General features: G+C 38.8%; 1 protein-coding gene and 1 pseudogene across 1 annotated transcript in view; one reads left to right on the top strand and one right to left on the bottom strand.

Annotated features, from left to right (window-relative positions):
• st3gal1l3 (ST3 beta-galactoside alpha-2,3-sialyltransferase 1, like 3) overlaps nt 1-16,865 on the bottom strand; it is a 100,116-nt gene that overhangs the window by 72,435 nt on the left and 10,816 nt on the right. The gene's annotated exons all lie outside the window — the stretch shown is intronic.
• On the top strand, nt 3,645-15,617 carry LOC137002120 (zinc finger BED domain-containing protein 4-like; annotated as a pseudogene).

The raw sequence follows: 16,865 nt of genomic DNA, 5'->3' as shown, positions 1-16,865 counted from the left end.
CGATCGCATTCGCATCATGGACCCTGACACCTAATGTGCGTAATTATGCTCAAATATAAAAGGAAGCTTTGGGCATAATTCCATAAGTATCTATATGGAAGAAAGTTTGTGTTACTGACAGATCACAAAATGGATTGAAGTCCTACCCACAAAGCTGAATACCGTGGAAAAGACTGCTAACCTTCCCAGGAATCTGTTTGCATCATATGGCCTGCCAAAAGTTCTGGTTTCTGACAATGGCCCTCAATTTACAGCACCTGAGTTTGAGCAGTTCCTCAAGGGGAATGGTGTTCTATCACCATCATACAATCTGGCTTCAAATGGTGCAGCTGAAAGGGCTGTCCAAACCTTTAAGAAGGCATGGATTCGACTGCAGTCTCAGTCAGTGTCTCCCAATCAACAGCTAGCCCGTTTCCTGTTCACATACAGGAATACACCACACACTGTCACGGAGCGCACACCAGCAGAGTTGTTCCTGAAATGGCAACCACGCACTTGTCTTTCATTGATTAAGCCTGATGTGTCGGATGTTGTATCCAAGCACCAGATCCTCTTTTATTTGTGTACACCCAAAAATAAAGAAAACTAACATGATGCGTGATCTCTCGTCTCCCTCTGAACGAAGTCCAATCTGATAGATCGCAGAAAATGAACTGTAACTTATGAATACTAATGACAAAAAAAATGACACTTATGTCTAAAGAAACGTTGAAATGTCAGGTTTTAAATCGTGCAAGTCAAATCGAAAACAAACATTCTGTGTTTATGTAATCTGTATGAAAAGAGAGCCATGTCAGAAGTCCATTATTCAGCTCATTATCCGCTAATGCAGCCACGCCCATGGAGGGAGCGCTATTCAGAGGCAAATTCAGAGGCAATACTTGTATGCATTGTCTCAATCGTGTATTTATTGTCTTGAAAAGTGTTTATTTGGATGTTAAAGCCTTGGTTAGCGATCTCTAGAAGACATGCCGTTAGTTCCTGGTTCCTTTTCTTCTTTATATGAATTTGTGGCCTAAAGGTGTACAGAGTGCCCTCTGGCTGCAAGTATGAATTGAAAACACAGTGTGCAGCACTCATAGTGATGGCAATAAATATTGAATAAATATTACTCCTCAGTATAGAAAATTGACATAAATATATAAGAATCCATCAATATTTCTCCAAATGTGCATGCTTTTAAGCTAAAAGCCTATATGAAATGCCATAGAGGTAACATAATTGTTCAGACACTTTGCATCACAGAAATACATTATATTTTAAAGAATATAATAGAATACCATTATTTTAAATTGTAATAATATTTCACAGTATTGCTGTTTATGATGAGCTGAGACATTATTACAGAGGGTTTTTTTCACAGCCTACCTGACTGAAAGGCCTCATTAATATGCAAGTCATTTCAGGTCATTATTATGTGATTCTTTTGTCTTCTCAGGTGTAAATGACTCATTATTCATGATGATTCACGCCTCCATGCATACTGTGTTTCTTGACAAAAAGTGTCTTACAAAAACTAAATCAATATATTGTTTAATATGAAGGAGAAGGCAGCATAATTTTTACATAATTTTGAAGCAAAAACTCTAGTCTACAACCTCCAATACCCAGAAGTCTTGTGAACACAGATTTAATATACTTTTTTTGGCTTTATGTCAGTGACTTAAGTTTTTTGTTTTTTCAATAACCACGCATAAACATTATTCCTTCAAAAATACAAACATGTACATACATGTTCCTCACATATTATTGTAGCCTAGTTTGTGCTGAATACAGTGTAATGACACTTTTGTCATTTATATGTTTATGAACAACTGAAAAAAGCACAAATGTCAGGGCATGTCAAAACTTCTCCAAGCCCCAAATCAGCCTCAGACTCCAGAGGGTTAACCTTTAGGTTTGAGTAGTAGATAAGTACTGTTCAAGAGAACGTAAGTTAAATTTGTTGATCGCTTTAAATTAATGCATGTGTTTTAGGCTAGACCACATTTTAGTTTGGTTTATGTTAGGTTTCAGTCTAAGGAGGGAGGAGTGTGGTATATTGGTGCAACTGTGTTACATGTATTATGGTATTTTCATAGCACGCATGCGCTGTGTGTTGTATCAGCAGCAGACTGGGAAGTTACAAAAACAGTAAAGACTGCATACATTATACCTCCATGTCTCTTTCTTTCTTTTCCCATAAAAACACTACAAAAACAAACACGCACTGCATTCTATGAGAAGGTGATGTCCACCAGAGTGTGAGTCATTAAACAATGAGTATTTTGATATGAGACAGTAGTTCATTATCAGGCATGCATAGCATTATACAATATACAAAAGAACAATATATAAACAGTAATAATACATAAAATGTACCAGGGAAATGCATGTTCATTCATTTAGGCAGATTTGTCAGTGAATTAGTGGAAAGGAATTTCAATGGGAATGCATGTCTGCTTCTTATAGCCTGTACTTTTCTGAGCAGGCACTATCTCCCAAGTGTCTTTGAAATGTATGAGGGGAGCAAATGATGATAGTTCTCAGTGAGGCAACCAGACATCATGGAGTCTGCATGTGTGAGGGATTGTGAAGATTAACTTTTGTGTGTCTGATCAATCTAGTCGTTACAGTCCCCCCTTTCGCACATTGTTATCCGTCCTGTAGATCAGTGGTTCCCAACCACATTCCTGGAGGCCCTCCAACACTGCACATTTTCCATGTCTCCTTAATCAAGCACACCTGAATCAGGTCATCAGCTCATTAGCAGAGACTCCAAGACCAGAAATGTGTGTGTCAGACAAAAGAGACATGGAAAATGTGCAGTGTTGACAAAGATGCAGATCAGAGACACACACCTGGCATGCAGGGCTGGAGGTTGTGGTGGTTTCCATGGCCGCTGGTAAAGCTGGTAGCAAGGTTAAGGTCTCTGAGCTTGCTCAGCAGGTGTTGAGGTAGCAGGTGCATTGACAGTGTCACCTGTCATCCTGATGTCATTTGGTGTGGGACTGGTGGTTGTTTGTGGTTGCAGGAAGTGATTACGGGAGTTGTAGTGTGAAGAGAGTTTCAGACTGACCCAGTGCTGGTGGCAGAAGGGTCTGCTCTCAATCAGAAGGAGTCTGAAGTTTGCAGTGTCACTCTGCTCTTGTGGACATGAGCTGGTCTGAGTGATGTTGTGTGAGCAGTCAGAAGCTTATGCTTCCCAGTACTCCTCAGGTAAGTACTGTTCAAGAAACTCTCTTACTAGTGTTAGAAGCTCCTGCAGGTCTGATGCAGGCATGTCCAGTCGTCCTTGCGCAGGCTCTGAATGGCCACTGTGTGAAGGGCATGGAGGAGAAGGTTGTTGCTGCCTGCTGTTGGAGATCCTGTGGTGTCTGCAGGATGAGGATGCTCCCATCCATGGCTTCTCGCCGTGGTAGGTCTGGTGCCATGGTGACAGTTCTGTCCTCGGCTGGCTAGGAGCCTTTTGGAGAAGGGTTTTGCATTGTTGAGCATTACTGTGTGCCTTCTAGTGCCAGCTCTGGGTTCTGGGTTTTGCAGTTCACAGTTGCTGGTGTGTTACAAACCCTTTTTGATGAGGCCTTGTGTTTGTTAAAGGCCTTCTGTGTCAGGTCACAAAGTTGTTGAATAGGCATTGTGTGGGGGCAGGCCGCAATGCCTAAATGGTGACTTACAAAAGGTTGGAGTTTTCAGAGGAAAAGGCTCTTGAAGCTGGTGTTCTCCTCCAACCCAGGTTCATTGCGAGCTCCAAAGTAAGCCTGTCTGAGTCTGTGGTAGTACACATAGGGAGTTTCATGTCTGCCCTGTTTGGTGTCTAGGTCAGCAATCAGTCCACTATCAGACTCTGAGAATTCTGGCTGGTGAACTGTTTAGCAGAGGGATTCTTCTCACAGGTTTGGTCACTACGAGGGTAACAAATAAAAAAATAAAAATAAAAATAAAATAAAATAAAAAAACAATAAGATGTAATCAGAAAGAAAAAGGGAGAAAGGAAGGTTTTACTTATTTAGTTTAAGCTAGGAAATATGGCTAAGCAGGTGTCACTTGTTCAAGTAAATGCTGCAGTACACTCATAAAACCATAGGGGGTCTGATAGCTAAGCTAGCAGGGACGCACCAAACACCTCAAGGTCAATAAACAGAAACAATAGGAAGTGTTTCTAGTTCTCTTTGGGGGCCTACAGTGCATTTGAACAGTAGCCGTACTTCATGGACTGGTTCTGGCACTGATGATAGAGGAGGGGTAGAGACGAAACAGGGATTAGGCTACGTAAGAGAGAGAAGATGGTGATGGTAAACTAACTAAAATTAGGTGAAAAAAGTAGAATGTCCTTACAGCTATAGAAAACTAAAAGGAAAGGTAAATAAACAAATTGATTTAATTCAATTGTAAATTTAATTAAACTCAACTTAGCTGAATAGGGATATTCTGGCTAAGCAAAGGTACATAAATTAAATTAAATAAAAATAGATTTGGAGTAAAGTCAAAATGAAATAACACAAAATCAAAGTATACGGGGAAGTACCAACCTAAAGGAGACAGAATAGTATGTGAGAGCTCAAACAGAGGGTGTAACCAAGATTGAGGAGAGGCAGAGAGAGAGGAGTGGTTTAACACATTACACTCACAATGTATCTAATGCTGCCTTCACATGTTCTCGGAAATTTGATAATTCCTACTTATGAAGTCGTGATCACGAGCTCATTGCATTCAAGTTGAAATGAAAGGGTGTTCATGTGCATTTGTTTCCAAGGAAACTCGTATTTACGATAATTTTGAGAGCACGTGAAGGCTGCATAAGTAGTCGGATGCTAACAGCTAACAGTTGATGTAAAGGGCTTTAATTTATATACCTGTAGGGCTGCTAAAGAGCTAGCTTTGGCTACATGCAGTTTGTTTGTTCACACAAAGGTCTGTGACATGTTGCACTGTTATCAGATTGAACCTGAAAAGCCTGCTCACACATTCTGGGTCATGCGTCGCTAAGGAAACCGAAGCATGTTCACAGTCCGCACAAATGGAGCAGCATTTGAGCTACTGTAAACCCGCATGGGAAACCCAACCTTACGAAAAAGGTTTATTAGTGTGTGCTATTTGTATACTTCTTTTAAACAAAAAATAAAAAAGTATACTTTCAGTCTACTTTGTATATACTTCTCAGAAATATACTTTATGTACTTCTGAAAAATATACTAAAAATTGTACTTAAGTATACTTGACTTATACTGACAGAAAAGTCTACGTATATTTGGCCTTTTGATCGATATATAGCCTACTTAAAAGTATATTTATAAAAGTATAGTATAGAAGTACATTGTTTGAAAATATTGATTTATAAAGAAAACAGATATATTCCTAATTCTGAGTATCTGAATTTTTGTGTAGGGTAGTCCACTGGTAGTGTACATAGGAATTTACTTCAAATTTTCTTCATTCTTTCGTCGCCATTGACTGAATTTTCAGGCTATATGGTAGGGGGCGCTGTTATGCATATTCTGAAAGAAGTGTACTATTAAAATAGTACACTTACAAGTTTACTACTAGGGCTGCGATCCAGTTCGGTTTTTAAATGCCCTTCCCTCGCTAACTTCCCTCGGTCTCGTTGACTCGGATGTAGGTCATTGCTTATGTTGCACGAGTGCCCACTTCTGGCGGTACCTTTGCAATGGGCTGAACTGGAACATCCTAAGCCCTTGATCACTTGGAATCCGCAATGGAGCTGATTTATTATTTATTTTTTCCCCTTACAAATTTGTTTACTACAGCATTCTATATGTATATATGTGTGTTTTAAATATTTAAAAAAATAAGTAATATATCATAGAATTGTTTGTGGTAGGGTAAAATAAACGCGATATGCGGTGACGTCATAATCGTGTTGCATTGTGGGTTATGGAGCTGCCTGAAGTGTACATGTGAAGTAGACTCGCTCCCTCAGTTAAAATCGAGGGAGCGAGTGTCTGTCCATGTAAACTTCCCTTTGCTCTCTGTCGCATCCTGTCACCGTAAACTGGCCTGTCAATCATCTTACATCCTCCACATTTCATTTAGCTAATTTCCTACCGTATCGGAGAGAAATGCAGCACGTTGATCTGCAATCGCGGGTCTTTCATGTGGATAACTCTCCTCAGTCCTCATATTAATGCATACCCAGCAAACAAAATTATGTTCTGAGAACTTTTTCCAAACGTTCTCTTTTGGTTGTGGGAACGTTATTTGAATTGTTCTAAAAACGTGGAAATGTCCAGTTTGCTTAACGTTGCTGGAACGTTATCTTAAGGTTAGCATAACGTTCCTGCAACGTTCTTTCCACCTAAATTTTACCACCAATACAACGTTCAAAGAACGTTGATTTGTAACATTCCAAGAACGTTAAAATGTCCAGTTTTTTTAATGTTAGCAAAATGTTATTTTAAGGTTAGCATAACATTCCTGCAACGTTCTCACCACCTAAATTTTATTATCAATACAACGTTCAAAGAACGTTGATTTGTAACATCCAAGAACATTAAAATGTCCACTTTCTTTAATGTTAAAATGTTATGTTAAGGTGCATTGACAAGTTAATGGCCATTCTGATATTTATAAAAGTCCACATTGGTATTTGCAGATGTAAAATAACACAGATAACATTAAATAAATATTTTCTATCAGGTTGAACTGATCACTCAAACCTCTCAGCGTCGATCGCGTATATCCGCCATGTTTTGTAGTTTTTTAACACTTTTTACTCTTGTTTGGAGTTTTGAACTGAACCCTCATCCAACGCGCAATGGGTTGTGGGCAATATTAGCCTTTATGTGCACGGATCTACACTTCGAAAATCTACCGGGAATAGTAGACCATCCGGGGACTTTTGGCATACTCTTTTCAACATACTATGCTTTGGGACACACTTATTTTAATCTCACATACTATTTAGGGTGGATAGTATGGACATTGGGACGCAGGGTGTGTTTGTGCCATAGACTGTAAAAAAAGATGGACGACGCGACGCCGCTTCCTTCCATTGTATTGAACTGAAGCCAAAATGGGCTGATGAATGGGCGCTGACACATTACGCAATACGTCAAAAAAAAATGTTTGGAGCCTGGGCATGCGCAGAAGGAATCGTCAGTTGAGCCGGAGGCGGAGTCGCGATATCAAACTTCCGCCCAGACGACTGCGTCATCATTCATGTATTTTAAAGACTATAAAAATTATACACTATTTAAAAGTCTACCTATAAAATAATAGGCTATTCTGTTTCTAGAGCAATAATATTTTTGAAACAGCAAATTCAGTAGATAAAATCGATATAATATGCCACTAGAAACAATTCTAAATCGTCAGAAACGGTCCTGCCATTTTAACACTAGAAGTCCCAGAGATTTGTAACCCTCCTTTAGCCAAGTGGATGCTAACTGGCTAGTCTTTTGGCTATCATTAGCATCAATTCATGTGTAAATATGGTCATTACCTGAGCAATCTGCAGGGGGGTTGGGGGTGTGTGTGTGAATGGTTGCTGGTGGCTTGTTTGTATGTGTGGGGGAGGGAGACCTGCTAAAAGCAGAGAACTTGATTGACCATGGGCCGGTTTCAGAAAGGAGGTTAAGTGAAAACTCTGAGCATGTTAACCCTGAAATGAGGGAGTGCAAGTGATGTTTAAAAAGTTAACTCACTCATTCACACTGCAAAAATGCTTTTCATACTAAGTATTTTTTTCCGATTTTTTCCGATTTCCGATTTCAAGTAAATTTAAAAAAAAAAATCTTAAATCAAGATGGATTTTCTATATGAGAAAATTATATATGATATTTAGTCTTGTTTCCTGGGGGGGATCTAAATTAAGTGCATTTTACTTAAGTAAAATGATCAATATCTGCCAGTGTGGTAATAAAAATAATCTTAATGCAAACGGAAAGTGTTGGAGTGTCTACCCAGGTGAAAAAAAGTGCAGTAAAATACACTTTATTTTAGTACACTTTTACACTTCCATAATGTACAGTGCTCTATTTCCGTGCACTTATTTTGTACTTAATATGCTAAAAGTTCTTCTTTAGTACTTCTTAAGATAATCTTAAGAACATCTAAGTGTACTTAATTGTGCTATTTTGAGACACCATGAATTTGAACTAAAATGTGCTTTTAACATACTATCTCTGTATAGAAAAATGTATTTAGTTACCACTTGTAGTACACTTGAACCCATCTTTCAAACACTTTTAAAAATGGACTTATGATGTATTTCAAATATAAGATTAATATACAGCTATGGAAAAAATTAAGAGACCACTTAACATTGATTTCTGAACTTGGAGTGATCTCTTAATTTTTTCCATAGCTGTATAATGAATATATACAAAATGTATTTATAATATATTGCCAGGCAGTGCCAGGATTGTGAGTGATTGTTGGAATGTACTCACTCACTTTTTAATATTATTTGTAAATATGTGTACAAATGGTTGGTTTCTTTATTTTATTTTGTACTATTTTTATCAATAGATCTCAGCAACAAAGGGAAAAAAAACATGTGTGTTGATTTCTCCCTAAGATGGCAAAGTGAAACACAAGTTTCCTTGAAGTGGCTCAGCATGGCCCCACATTGTTTACATAACAAAAGCAACTGTTCACAGCTGATTAAGGATATTAGCCTAAAGCCTTCCAGCCATTCGGCTGTCCTGCGGGTTTTATAGGTAGAAAAGCCAAATGGCTGCTCTCTGGGACTTCTAGTGTTAAATCAAGTTCAACTAACGTTACAGGAGATCGATTGCTGTAATTAGAGTAAGCTATCATTAGTTTTGTCCTGCTAATTATTATTTTATACCCATAAAAATAATAAGTAACTGCCAGATAACGATCACCTGCTTTTTCCCGACATGGTTAACATTAGGTGTGTTATCTTAACTAATAACATTTATTAATTAGCTTATAATGCCCACATTTGATGTTACAGAAAAAAAGTTCAGTGATCTGTCAGATCCTGTAGGTCGGTTAGTACAGTTTACTGCTGAACAACTCATTTTGTTGGTGTTAAATAACAAAGAAATCGAAAATTAGCAGTTAATACATCTTCAATCTCCCCTCGAAGTTCCGACAGTCCTCAGACAAGTTGATTGTCAATCAACTTCGAATCATGACGACACGCCCCATTTTTATAGCATCAAATTGCTAGCTAAAATCTAAATCATCACAAAAAGGAACAATTGAATATATATCAGTGTGATAACAACTACCTTAAATGACAAAAACCATCTTTCAGAAAGTTTTATTTGAAGCAGAATTTATTTTTAAGTTTTCACTGAAGTCTCATTCAACTGCATTGAGAGGGCGGGGTTTATGACCTGTACTGCATCCAGCCTCCAGGGGGCAATCAAAGAGCCCGTGGCTTCACTTTTCAGAACGTATGAGACACACCCGGTTTGTGCACGTCAAGTCAGCTTTATCTGCCGTGGCTTATTTTATTGGGTGTAAGAGGCGATATCGCCATCTGCAGGCTTTTGAAGGTACTGGATGCTATTTGCCTATTATGCGCTACTCCATTGTGAATGTGAATTAGCAGCTTGCTGAACGCCAGGTGTTTTTTGTGTTTTACATAAATTAGCGATGGCTGCAGCTACTGATGAAGCCGAAGCTAGCACATCATGTAGTGGATTAAACATACAAAAGGTTATCAAGATCATCCTTCTCTAAATGTTGGGCCTTGTGGAACAAAAGTGGCTGGTCCAACAAAGCTGCAGAGATGATGGAAGAGCAATGTAGTTTTGTGTTTTACATAAATTAGCGTTGGCTGCAGCCACTGATGAAGCCGAAGCCAGCACATCATGTAGTGCCAGCACGGATGATAACCATTCCTGGCCTTATTTGAAAGAAATGTTTCAATTTGCCGGTGTACAGAATGACTCTTACAGGATTCAGTGTCTACTTTGTTTGTCACGAACCACGAAAATAAGTGCTTTTAAGAATTCATCGTCAAATTTATGGAAACACATTGAGGAAAGAGCCTATTTAATGCCAATTTAATGTCAGTTTAGCTAAATCAATCAATACAGACCATGTTTGACTTTGTAATGGTATTGTAAGTGTATTGTTTGTTAACATAACTTTGCTGTTTGTTAGCAATACCACAAGCTAATACAGTTACTAATATAGTTAAACAAAAACACTGCGACATGACTATATTTTAGTTTAAAATTTTAGTGCAATGTGAATGAATGTAGTCACTGAAATCGAATGATCTATATGGGAAGTCTGCTAACTGATTATAAATTGTGCATCAGGTGTATTTAGCTGTGAATTTATATATATTTTACTAAGTTGAAAAATAACACTGCTCCTCTTTGTTTAATTTTATTACAGAGAAAACATCCAAATCACTTGAATAACTACTCAGAATTGACCTCGACCTCTCAGAAGAGAAAGAATGTAAGCAAAAATATGGAGCCCCTAATGAAACAACTCAAAATTGGAGAGACCAAGATAATTTCTCAAGCAACCGTTGATAAAGCTGTACTGCGATTCATTGTATACGGTCTCCAACCTTTCAGTGTGGTTGAAAAAGATGAATTTAAGGGCCTGATTCATGACTTGGAGCCTAACTTTACTGTACGGTCACGATCAACCATCTGTGCCAAGATAGAGGAAGCTGCAGGAGAAATTAAGAAAAGTTTAACAGAAGCCATGAGAGGGGTGGAATACATCTGTACAACCACCAATTGCTGGAGTTCAAGACGTCACAGCTTTATAGGTATGACAGCGCACTGGATTGACCCAGACAATCTACACAGATGCTCTGCAGCACTTGCCTGTCGACGGTTATAGGAGTCTCACACTTTTGATGTACTTGCAGCTGCGATACATGACATACTGTACACTCTGAATTTGAGATCCATGAAAAAAGTTGTCTGTATAACAACAGACAATGGATCAAATTTTTTAAAGCATTTCGTGTCTACGGAGGTGATAACATACATGGCAACAATGCAGAAAGTGCAACAGCAACCACATCAGAAGATGAGGATGAATCTGACACTCAAGATGAGGAGAAATGTGAGGAGATTGAATATATTGAGGTTACTGAAATTCTAGCCATGGATGATCTTGAATTTCATTTGCCCAAGAACCAGCGTTGTGCTTGCCATCTTCTGAACCTGGTTTCCACCGTGGATGTTGACACTGCTCAAACGGATGAAACATACAAAAGGTTATCAAGATCATCCTTCTCCAAATGTTGGGCCTTGTGGATCAAGAGTGGCCGGTCCAACAAAGCTGCAGAGATGATGGAAGAGCAATGTAGTTTGCAGTTAAGGGTGCTAAAGAGGATGTTTTGTTTTATACATTTTTGCAATATTACTTAAAACTGTCTTTACTTACTGATAAAAGACTATTTATTAGGTGCACTGAAAGAAATAATATTAATATACCGTAATTCCTCAAACAAAAACCAGTAGTCAAATAAACCCCGGGCCTCTGATAGTGACCGGGGGCGTGGTCAACACGGACAAATAAAGGCCGGGGGAAAATTTGTGTGGATAATCTCCTAAGTGCCTTTCATATAATGTGCATTTAAGTTCATCGTAATGTACAGGTGTCAATAGATGGCAGTAGCAACATTGGATTTAACACGTGTCTCATTTAGTGCCAGTGACGGACTTTTCAACAACTTTATTGAAAACGAACTTGAGGAGCATGGCACCCAAACGAAAATTTTAATTAAAATTTAAACAAAGAGTTTTAAAGTATGCGGAGGAAAACTCGGGTGAAAAAGCTGCGAGATATTTCGACATTGACCCCAGGAGAATCCGATACTGGAATAAACAGAAGGATGAGCTGACAAGATTAGCCGACAAAAGCAGAGCATGGCTAGTTGGAGGTGAGAGGAAAAAGGTTAGCCTGGAGCTAGAAACAATGTTACCTGACTTGATCTACTCCATGCGGGACAAACACAACCGAGTATCAAGAAAAATGATACAAAATAAAGCGTTGGAGATCTACAATTCCGTGAGTGATGGAGGAGATTTGTTTGTGGCTAGCAGGGGTTGGCTACAAAGATTTCTACAGCGCAATGGTCGCACCACCATGGCCCAGAAAGACCCAGATCTACTAACTGAGAAACTTGTTTCGTACGTTGACTATGTTAGCAAGGCTGTCAGTTCTAAAAAGATTTTAGAAAAGGACATCATTGCAATGGACGAGACTGCAGTTTGGTTCGATATGGTGTCTCCCTCTACTGTTGACACATGAGGAGCAAAGAGTGTGGCTCTAAAAACCACAGGACACAAAAAAAGCCATGTTACCGTTGTCCTCGCTGGCAAAGCCGACGGCACCAAACTGAAGCCTTATATCGTTTTTAAAGGGGCTATTCGTGAAGTGAAGGCAATGCAGCAGCAGATCTCCAGCGCAGTAATCACCACTTCAGTGAATGGCTGGATGAATGATGCTCTCACGGCTGACTGGCTGAAGTCTGTGGTGGGGAAATTCAACTTCACCCCGTGGCTGCTGGCGTGGGACTCGTACCGCTCGTACCGGGAGGCTGCACTAAATATATCCAAGCCCCCGATGTGATGTGGAACCAACCCTTCAAGGCGAGCCTGCACAATGCCTACGATCAGTGGATGGCAGGGGATGCAGATAAGGAGTACACAGCCGGAATGTAACTTAAAAGCCCCCGCCCGACGCCTGCTTGTGGACTGGGTGGTCGCCGCCTGGGACAAACTGGAAGTGGATATGATCAAAAAGTCTTTCAAAGTTTGTGGACTGTCTGTGAAAACTGACGGGAGCGAAGATGACCTCATCCTCTGCTTCAGGGAGGGACGTTCAGGTCCGACAGCAGGGCCGGGAGAACCGGCGCGAAGCACTTCAGGACGAGGAAGATGAAGAGCAGCTGTTCAACAATGAACTTGTAGTTCTTGATGATGGTGAGGATGGTGATTTTGAGGAGGAGGACTGACCACCAAATATTATATTATATGGGTAATTACACCGTTTCATTTATCAAGTTAAGCTGCGGCAATGTTATTTTTAAGCAATTTTGTTCGGATTTTGCTTGCAGCTGAATGTTATTGGATACCAGCAGTTGACTGTGCTGTCAGGACTTTGTCTTCTGACTTTAATCAAAGTTACAGTATCCAGAGTAGCGTTACTTCAGATTTGTTGTTGTTGTTTTCATACAGATAACTTATGTGTAGCTCTGAGGAAACATTTATTTATTTTTTTGTCATGTTCATGCTGGTTATAGATACTGTCTTTAACGTTAATCAGATACTGGTGTGCTGCAAACCAGCAATGTGTTTTACATAGCTACCGTAAGCTCTTATTGTGATCTACCAGCAATACTGTAGCACCAGTATTTGAAATAATCACTCTGTACATTTACAGTGTTCAAACTGACACAATGGTGGTGTTTGATTTCCGTAATTCTGACCCAAATTGCTCTGTCGCCCTTCTGGCTGTTGTTGTATATGGTGATATTTTTGCAAATATTTCTTAAATTAATGATCTCCGTCCACTGGAACGCTATCGCTTTTAATTTGAAACGGTTTATTTAAAACAATTATTTAACAGATGGAATTAGAAATAAAGGCCTGCCTCTAATAAAAGCCTGCTTCAAATAAAAGCCTGTTACCTTCTGCAGTTCAGGTAAATAAAGGCTCCGGTTTTAATTTGAGGAATTACAGTACATCATCTGTGCACGAGGTAGGGCCTTAAAAACATCAGCCAATCGTTTACGCGATCATCACGTAAACGATTGGTCCTCTGGCTTGTCAATCACTGCCATTACGTTCCTTGTGAAAGATGTGCACGGATTGGCCCTCTGGCTTGTCAATCACTGCCATGGCGTTCCTTGTGAGAGACGTGCACGGCTGTGTGCTCCAGTAACTTTCCACACTCTACAGGCGCTGCATGCAATGTTTTTTTCAGGAGACAAGAGTAACAACTGCAGATTATGAGTTACCTGCGGTGAGTCCGACATAATGAATCCACTAACACGACACAGCAAATGCCGGTGGTAAACAAACACTCGTGTTCCAATACTCGTGCACGAGTTTTGGGAGGCGTTCCCTCGAAATGAGCTGTGAAGGAGGGGGGTTGTTATTATGCATGCGTTCATTTAAAAAACTCCAGTAACAGTCTTTGGTTTCTCAGTCGACGAAAAGATCCTCTGTATCACCTTTAATTCGTCCAAATACCACACAATGGAACTCTTTGTTTCTTTCAGTGGAGAGGATCCTGAAAATCATGAAGGAAAAGGGAGATGGTGCTTTCCGGAATCTCTGTGCGGAATTCAAAATCCCCATGTGAGTAATGTTATAATGTAATGACTTTTCTTTTAAAGTTTCTTCCAGAGACTTTATGCCTTTTTCCACCAGCAAAAGTGAATATTTGTATGCCATCAAGGCATCCTGAATTGTCAGATGAAATAATGGATATTTTCTTAATATTAATTCAAAAATGGGATACAGGAGGGCTAGCAGCAAATCACTTCAAATCAATGCAAAATGTTCTACTGTCCTATGATGATATATGTCTATAATGATTGAGTAGCATCTCTATTTTGCAGTAATCAGCTACTCTAAATAGTCTTAAACAGGGTTTTTCTTTTATAGGTTCACTCCTGCAGAAAAGGCCTTTCTTGAGGAATATGTCACCGCTATGGCCCCTGTTGCCAAGTGATTAATATCTTGCAGGGAGAAACCAATGTGCATATGGGCTGGCTTGTACCAACACTCAATGGTTTCCAAACTAAAATGAGCCAAGATATCCATGAAACTGTGCAAGAGCCTGGTAGATGCAATCCTTGCAGGTGTGAACAATCGCTTTGGTGACATGCTCAATGATCCTGGGCTGATTGTGGCTGCAATCCTGCTTCCGAAGTTTAAAACTTATTGGACAACTGATGCTGCCATCCTCAAACTTGGTTTGTTGACAGGCATATAAAACTAAATGAAGAGCAGTGACATGCTAATTAGTGCAGATTGTTTTTGTTCTTTTAATTAATCACAAACTGATTTTGGAACCAACTTAAACATTTAGATGGAATAATGGGTGTTCTAGTATTGCATATAATTTTTGGGACATTTGGGAATATTCTATTTACTTTTATCAGTAAATTATTATTATTATTTTATTGCTTTATTTTATTTTATTTTATTTTATTTATTTATTCATTTATTTATTTCGGGCCGTGGAATGCTGAGATAATATATTTTAAACTGGATAAGTACATATAAGCTTTATAATTTTAAAAGCACTAAAATTTGAATTAAATTGTTGCAGAAACATTACTATATGTGTATTATATTGTAGGTCTTGACTTCATAAAGGGAAATATGGAGGAGACCTCTCAGCTTACAAGTGATGTCACTTCTTCAGAGGAAGAGGATTTCTTCAAGCCATTGAAGTCATCCCAGGCACAACAAGGCCCAGCAGTGCTTGATGGCTATCTGATGTGTGCTGGTGATGACATGGGTGTCCTGAAAACCTTCCCACCTCTATTGAAGTTGTCATTAAGGCTCAACACTCCCCTACCTGCATCTGCTGCTTGCGAGCGACTCTTTAGCACTGCTGGCCTCATGTTCAGTCCAAAAAGAGCTAGAATAAATTCCAAGAACTTTGACAACCAGCTTTTGTTAAAGTTGAACATATTAAGTTAATTATATTGTTAAAAATATTGCCTCTCTCTGAGACTGAGAGTTACATTATATCAAAGTCAGCTCTGATTTGATTTTTTTTTTTTTTTTTGTCCATTTTACTGAAAAGACCTTTTTGAAAATGTTTTACTTATGCCTTTTTTGAACACTTGAGTTGGACAGACTTATTTGATCTGTGTTTTGTTCTGCCGTGTTGAAATATTGAGGTGTTCGATTTCTTTTCTATATTAGAAAGTAAAACCTCATAAATAAACTTTTTTTTTCACTGACCTACAATATCTCTTTGTGTTGAGGACTAGTGCATCTTTGAGCCAACATTCAGTACTCGTAAAATACTTAAGTATTTTTAAAATGGGATACTTTAAGACTTTTACTCAAGTCTTATTTAAATTGGTGACTTGTAACTTGTAGTGGAGTAATTTTTACAGTAAGGTATCTGTACTTTTACAGTAAGGTATCTGTACTTTTACTCAAGTATGGCTTTCAAGTACTCTTTACACCTCTGCCCATCTATTGCGATCTCAGAATTCAGGCCAATTGATAATACCTAGAATATCAAAATCAACCGCAGGTGATAGATCCTTCTCCTATTTGACACCTAAACTCTGGAACAATCTTCCTAGCATTGGAGAGATTCTGTATAAAGGAATGGTCTTGTCAGGTGTTCTCCATCTCCAAACTCATCAGGTATTATAGGTGAAGACTCAGAGCTTTTATCTTGCCAAAAGGAGGTTGCATAAAGTATTGAATAAAAGGGTGCCAATAATTGTGGCCAACATGTTTTGGAGAAAAACTTTTATTTCATAATATGATTTTCCTGCCACTTTTAATTCTTTTCCTTCAATGATTTGAAAATTAAAGATCAAATATATATACAGTGGGTACGGAAAGTATTCAGACCCACTTAAATTTTTCACTCTTTGTTATATTGCAGCCATTTGCTAAAATCATTTAAGTTCATTTTTTTCCACATTAATGTACACACAGCACCCCATATTGACAGAAAAACACAGAATTGTTGACATTTTTGCAGATTTATTAAAAAAGAAAAACTGAAATATCACATGGTCCTAAGTATTCAGACCCTTTGCTGTGACACTCATATATTTAACTCAGGTGCTGTCCATTTCTTCTGATCATCCTTGAGATGGTTCTACACCTTCATTTGAGTCCAGCTGTGTTTAATTATACTGATTCGGACTTGATTAGGAAAGCCACACACCTGTCTATATAAAACCTTACAGCTCACAG

This window comes from Chanodichthys erythropterus, chromosome 15 (assembly GCF_024489055.1).
Source record: "Chanodichthys erythropterus isolate Z2021 chromosome 15, ASM2448905v1, whole genome shotgun sequence".
Taxonomy (NCBI): domain Eukaryota; kingdom Metazoa; phylum Chordata; class Actinopteri; order Cypriniformes; family Xenocyprididae; genus Chanodichthys; species Chanodichthys erythropterus.
Note: the sequence above shows the minus strand (reverse complement) of the source record. Positions and strands in the feature narration are given on the sequence as shown.